We start from the raw sequence: 6,450 nt of genomic DNA on the forward strand, positions 1-6,450 counted from the left end.
GCGCAAATGTGTCTTGCGATCTTAAGATAACTCGAAATCTAGTAACATATTCTGTTGAAAATAGGGGATTAGCATTGCTAATTTAATCAATGACAATACCTGAGGCATGTCGACAGAATACTTAACTTCATCAAAGGTGATGGAATGCGGTTCAAATGGAAGAACCATTCCTTTTTTCTTATTCTGACCCTCACTATACTCACGTTTTAGGTAAGCGAGTGCAATGCTGTAGCAGATGTTAAACATGATTGTGAATCCAAGAAGTGCGCCAAAGCCTATCTAGTACCACGATAGTTAACAATTTAAGCAAAGCAAGAGCTACTGCAGACATATAAATGACCAAATATACCTCATCCCTAAGTTTCCGCCCAACATGAAATGCTTGATATGCTTCAACAAATTCTTTTGATATGATAAACCGGTAAGGCTCTAAATCTCTCTTTTGTTGTGGTGACGCCTTTTCTTTCAGGGCATTTAAACCCATGGATTCAAAGAAGCCAATGACGTCTTCTCGAGGGACCTGATAGACAATTAAACCATCTGATAACAGAATACAATCAAGCAAATGGTAGGTCTCTGGCACTGGCTGCAAGAGAGATATCACAGCAGTTCCCTTCAAGATTTGAACAGTTTGCCTTAGAGAATTCACGATTCAATAAGTGGTGGAACTATCCATGAAAAAAGCCTTTGACGGTCCAACAAGCATTTCACCTGGTTCTTTTGTCCTCCTGAAATAACCCTTACCATTTCATCTCCCACCACACGTATAATTCAGGGCATCGAAAATCAAGAAGAACATGGCCAAATCATCTCTTTTGTTTTACTTTTCTAGGTTTATTTAGATAATAATGTAAACACTGTTCTATTCATAGTACAGACCAAGGAAAAAACTTGTTGAAACATTTCTACAATCTTGAAGTAAAGTACAAAATATCACTGTTTATGTAAAAAAAAAACATAAGCTATGATGGGATCATTGTACAATCTTTCTTCATTCTGGCATAAACTCAATTCCTTGAATAACGAGGCCGCTTTTCTTACAGAGATGCCTAATCTTCATCAATCGCGCTTCAACATCTCCGCCTTCTCCTGTATCATTGAAAAAGATCCCCATTTTTAATTCCATCCATCCATCACCTCTTATCAAGGGCAGCGTTGCTCTAGGTCCTCATCCTGAAAAACGGACAGCTCTAGCTCGTTGCTCTGTTTCATGGTCGCTCTGAGAATCGACAAATCTAACAACTGCTTTAGCAGTTCTAAGTCCATAAAATCCATCATCCAATTTGAACACTAGATGAGCAAAATAAGTGGTTCTTTTTGACAACATTCGAGTTTCAATTTTGCCTCAGATATCAAGCCAACACATCCGATTAAATTTAGCCACTACACAAAATCTACAAAAAATTTACACTTTCTCAGTAATTATATTTAATAAAGTAGTTTCTTTCAGTAATTATATTTAATAAAGTAGTTTCTTTCAAAAATAAGAGTAAGTATGTGGAAAGGAACCGCAAAATTACCTGGAGTCTGGGTGAGACGACCATTCCCAATCCTTTGGTGTACCACCCCATTTAACAAGTTCTTGTGCTGCAACCATAAAACATTTCTTCCCCGTCTCCTTATCCTGTGAAAAACTCTATTTGATAGATCAAATCACAGATAACAAAATTAGGATTTAAAAAACAAGTCAAAAAGGCCGATGTTAATTATGTCTTGAATTTACCCCTTGCATATTAAGGAAGCTCATAATCTTTATTGGTTTAGGACAACCTTTGTCCTAATAGATTTGAAAAGGAATATATTGTCCTTATAAGTTTGAGACTACTTGAAATTTATATATAGAGGATGCAGTTGGAGATTCTACAGAATTGTAGACTTCTTTTTTTCTTTTATAGTGAAAAACTCTATGCTATTGCTGAGAGGTTTAAGCTTAGCCGAACCTCGTTAAATCCTGTGTTATTTCTCTTCCCTATTTTCTTTATTTGTGATTGTGTGCTAGTTAACTCATGATATTTCTCAACTGCCAAAAAAGGCACTAAATCACTATTACTATGTCTGATTGGGATCACAACGGGCCAACCACACTCACTTGACATGACTAGATAAGTAAAAGGCGACCTGGATAGATCCAGACCACCTAACAACCCTTATGAATGGGACAAGCCATTCATTGGCCTGATTGTTATCAGGGGGTTGGGCCAGTCACGAGCAGACCCGACCCACTAGACACGGCTTCCACTGTACTACTCATACATGCTACACAATCATAGACATAAGAACCTTTTTCACTGTCAGTAATTGAATTTTCTTGTATTCACGAAAATAACACATTCATCACAACTAAAATAAAAATCTTAGAAAGATCTGACACATTTGATCTCTCAGTCATCACTGAATTGTAGGCCTTTTGATATCTAGTGGATGGAGTTAGAATTTTCACTGAGAAAATTCAAAATATAGAGAAGTAAACCTACAAGAAAAGTCAAGAAAATTCGACACACAGTGTATACACACACAATTTATTTTAACTATCTAAATATCCAGTAATAGGGCATAAATTGGCACCCCTAAGATAAAAGTCGCTCCGTCACGGGTGACAGCGTGTTCGAGCTCGTGACGTTGTGATCTTACCACTAAATCAGATTTTATACCAATTTGCCTCGATCAAAAAGAATCGAAGAGTTACAGAGACTGAAGTAAAGTTGTTTCTTGGAAGGAAAAACCCTTAGAGAGCCTGATCTAGAAATAATCTGTTGATAATCAGATGGAAAAAATGCCTCCCAGACGACGTCGGATTCTGTTGCAGACAATGTTTGTGAGACAGCTGAATACCTAGCTGCATCTTTCGGCGATGTGAAGGAGAGAATTTCCGAACAATGAGGCCGCCTTTTCCATTGCGATGCTTAATCTTCATCACTTGCGCTTCAACATCTCCATCTTCTCCTGTATCATTGAGAAAGTTTCCCATTTTTTAGTTCCATCCATCCATCCATCACCTCTTTTCAAGGGTAGTGTCACTCTAGGTCCTCATCCAGAAAAATGACAACTTTAGCTCGTTGCTCCGTTTCATGGTCACTCTCAAAATCAACAAATGTAACAACTCTAGTAGCAATACTAAGGCCGTAAAATTTATCTTCCATAAAAATTAGTCTAATTAATTCTTAAAAAACGAATGTGTCAAATATTTTGGGACGGAAAAAGTATAAGGAAAAGATTGATATTACAGTTTGCTTCCATGAAGGAGAATTGGGGATTTGCAGAGACTAAACAAAGTTCTTTCTTGGAAGAATAAACCAAAAAGATTCAGATATATTGAATATATTGATAATTTATTGATAATCACAAGGCAAAAAATCTCCCAAACTGTGTCAGATTCAGCTATATTAATGGGACTCTAGGAAAAATTGAGTATATATGTACTAGTGGGGACAGATATGAGCTAAGTCAAGCATAGTCCTTCTAAGAAAAGGAGAATATTCATTTTTTTTGATAACATGAAATATATATTGTTGAATCTGCCAATAAAGTCGAGAACCTATATTTTATTAAGGTGTAAAGATATTATAAATGTGAGACATTTTGGGGAAAAGTGTACGGATTCACCTATAAAGGAGAAGTTAGAAGTATTTGAGATATTTAAAGAGTCCAACATACTGTGAAAAATGATATTGGCTGGAGAATCAAATGTATCCGCATAGATAATTGAACATATGTGTCAAGAAATATGGTAGTGTCAATGTAGTGGTCATAGAGTTCTCCCTACCAAACTCAATAGCACTTGAGCAAACATAGCAAGCTAAGCTCAAAGAAGAAGAAATTGAAACTAACCAAGAGGCAGAGAAAAATCCAAATTACCTACATCAGAGGTATCTCCACACACAAACACACGAACATGTCATGGCAACCTGGAGCTCGTGTAACTCTAAATGTGTTGCAAGAAGAAGTCCAAGAAGCACCATAAACACTTCTAAGGAGGTCTACATGACTTAAATGCCCAAACACCAAGTTCATAAATGCAACACTAGAAGAGGTGAACTATATCAAGGTGAATACTACCTTTGAAGAAGATTCAAAGAGTAGTGAGTGGAGAAGTTCAAAGAAGGAAGAGGTTCATAAAGTGCCCAAACATCAAGTTGATTACAAAGTATCGAGGATTGCTTAAAATGTGTTGTGTTTTTTATGAACACTAGAGAGTATTTAAGAGGAAAAATCTTCTATTACTCACAAGAATAGAATTACAAGAGTATACCCAAACTCTATACAAAAACCTCTCAAACAACTACTCTCAAGCTCTCTTTTTGGAGCTATTAACTCACTGGTTATTGTTGCTAATTTGCTGATGATAAGAGCTCTTACAAGGCTCTTATTTATAGCTATAGTTTGACTCACAATTTCAACAAGGAAATTTCCCACCTAAAGATGTTTTGGCTAGTTGCTGCAAGTTCAAAGGAATCCACCGAAATGTTTTTTGTTGTTGTCCTCCAAAGTCAAAAAGGCAAGGAGGCAGGTAGCTGAAAGTATCCTTCAATTCTCCCCCTCTAGCTGCATCTGAAATGATTGTCATCTGCAATCCATCCCAATTATGTCTCTGCATAATTGTAGCTTCTCTCGAGGAACCATCTTTGTTAACATATCTGCAGGATTCTCCTTCATGTGGATCTTCACTAATCTCAATAGTTGTTTGTCCATCACTTCTCGTATCCAATGATAACGAGTGTCGATATGCTTTGTGCGAGAATGATACATCGGGTTCTTGCTCAAGTCCAGAGCACTCTGACTATCAATATGTATCTTGTACTCCTTTTGTTTAATTCCCAATTCTTCTAGAAACCGCTTTAGCCACAACATTTCTTTACCAGCTTCCGCTATTTCAATATACTTATTTTCTGTTGTGGATAAAGCAACACACTTCTGCAATCTTGACTTCCATGACACAGCTTCCCCTGTAAAAGTTTAAAGAAATCCTAATGTAGATTTTCTACCATCAAGATCTCCAGCCATATCAGAATCTGTATAGCTTTCCAACACTGGGTCAGCTCCCCCGTAGCATAGACACATCTTTAATGTACCCTTAAGGTACCTTAGAATCCACTTGACTGCTTCCCAATGTTCCTTTCTAGGATTGGAAAGGTATCGACTCACAACTCCTATAGCATACATTAGGCTTTCTACTGCAAAAGAGTATGGTACCTTTGACATCTCCTCTATCTCTTTCTTGGATGAGGGACACGATCTTCTGCTCAGCTTAAAATGATTTCCCAATGGAATGCTAACCGGTTTGGCTTTGTACATGTTGAACCTTTAAAGTACCCGTTCAACATACTTCTTCTGAGATAGCCATAACCTCCGATCCTTCCTGTCTCGAATTATATGCATCCCCAATATCTGTTGGGCTGCTCCTAAGTCTTTCATATCAAAGTACTTGGAGAGCTCCTTTTTCAGCTTGCTTATTTTTGTTGCATCATGTCCAACGATCAACATGTTGTCTACATATAGTAGTAGTGCAACAAAACTTCCATCTCAAAATCTCTGGATATAAACACACTGGTCTGTAGCGGTTCTCCTGTATACTTGACTCCTTATGAATGAGTCAAACTTTTTGTACTACTGCCTAGGCGCATGCTTGAGTCCGTACAGACTCTTCTTCAACTTGCAAACGAGGTTCTCTTTCCCTGGAACCTGAAATCCTTCTGGCTGATCCATGTAGATTTCTTCATGTAGATCACCATGAAAAAATATTGTTTTTACATCCATCTGCTCAAGCTCTAAATCCAAGTTGGCTACCAATCCAAGAATGATACGGATTGAAGCCATCTTCACAACTGGTGAAAATATCTTGTCAAAGTCAATTCCTTTCTTCTGAAGAAATCCTTTAACCACCAACCGGGCTTTGTGTATCACCACCTTTCCGCTTTCATCTTTCTTGAGCTTGAATATCCATTTGTTCTTCAGTACCCTATTTCCTTTTGGAAGATCAACCAACTCATACGTGTGGTTTTTCTGCAAAGACTCCATCTTATCTTGCATTGCACCCTTCTATTTACTATTGTCTTAATGAGATATAGCTTTCTGGAAATTTTCTGGCTCCCCATTTTCTATAAGCAGAATATACTCTGAGTTTGAATATTAGGTTGATGGAATCCTACCGCATTCAGATCTACGAACCCGTGGACTCTAAATTTCAAAAGGTGTATCATTATCTATCTCTTGTGATGGTCCTGCAACTTCTGATGAAAAGGATTGAGTCTCCCCCTGCTCAATATCTCCTTCTTCCTCCTCTTGTTCTGTTTTTGGTACTTCGTCTTGCTCCTCATCATTCTCCATGGGTGATCGTGTAGGTGCTGGATCAGGGAAAATATCTTAAGCACTAGACTTTGATTGAGTAGACATTATGGGTTCTTGTAATACCCCTCAAAAATTTTCCCTAAGATTCGGACCCTTTTTGTAAAC

The 6,450-nt window shown here is 37.6% G+C and overlaps 1 pseudogene; it reads right to left on the reverse strand.

Annotated features, from left to right (window-relative positions):
• Positions 1-470: 470 nt before the first annotated feature.
• On the reverse strand, positions 471-5,292 carry LOC129894471 (F-box protein PP2-B7-like; annotated as a pseudogene).
• Positions 5,293-6,450: the final 1,158 nt, after the last annotated feature.

The sequence above is a fragment of the Solanum dulcamara genome, chromosome 1, assembly GCF_947179165.1.
Source record: "Solanum dulcamara chromosome 1, daSolDulc1.2, whole genome shotgun sequence".
NCBI classification, from domain to species: domain Eukaryota; kingdom Viridiplantae; phylum Streptophyta; class Magnoliopsida; order Solanales; family Solanaceae; genus Solanum; species Solanum dulcamara.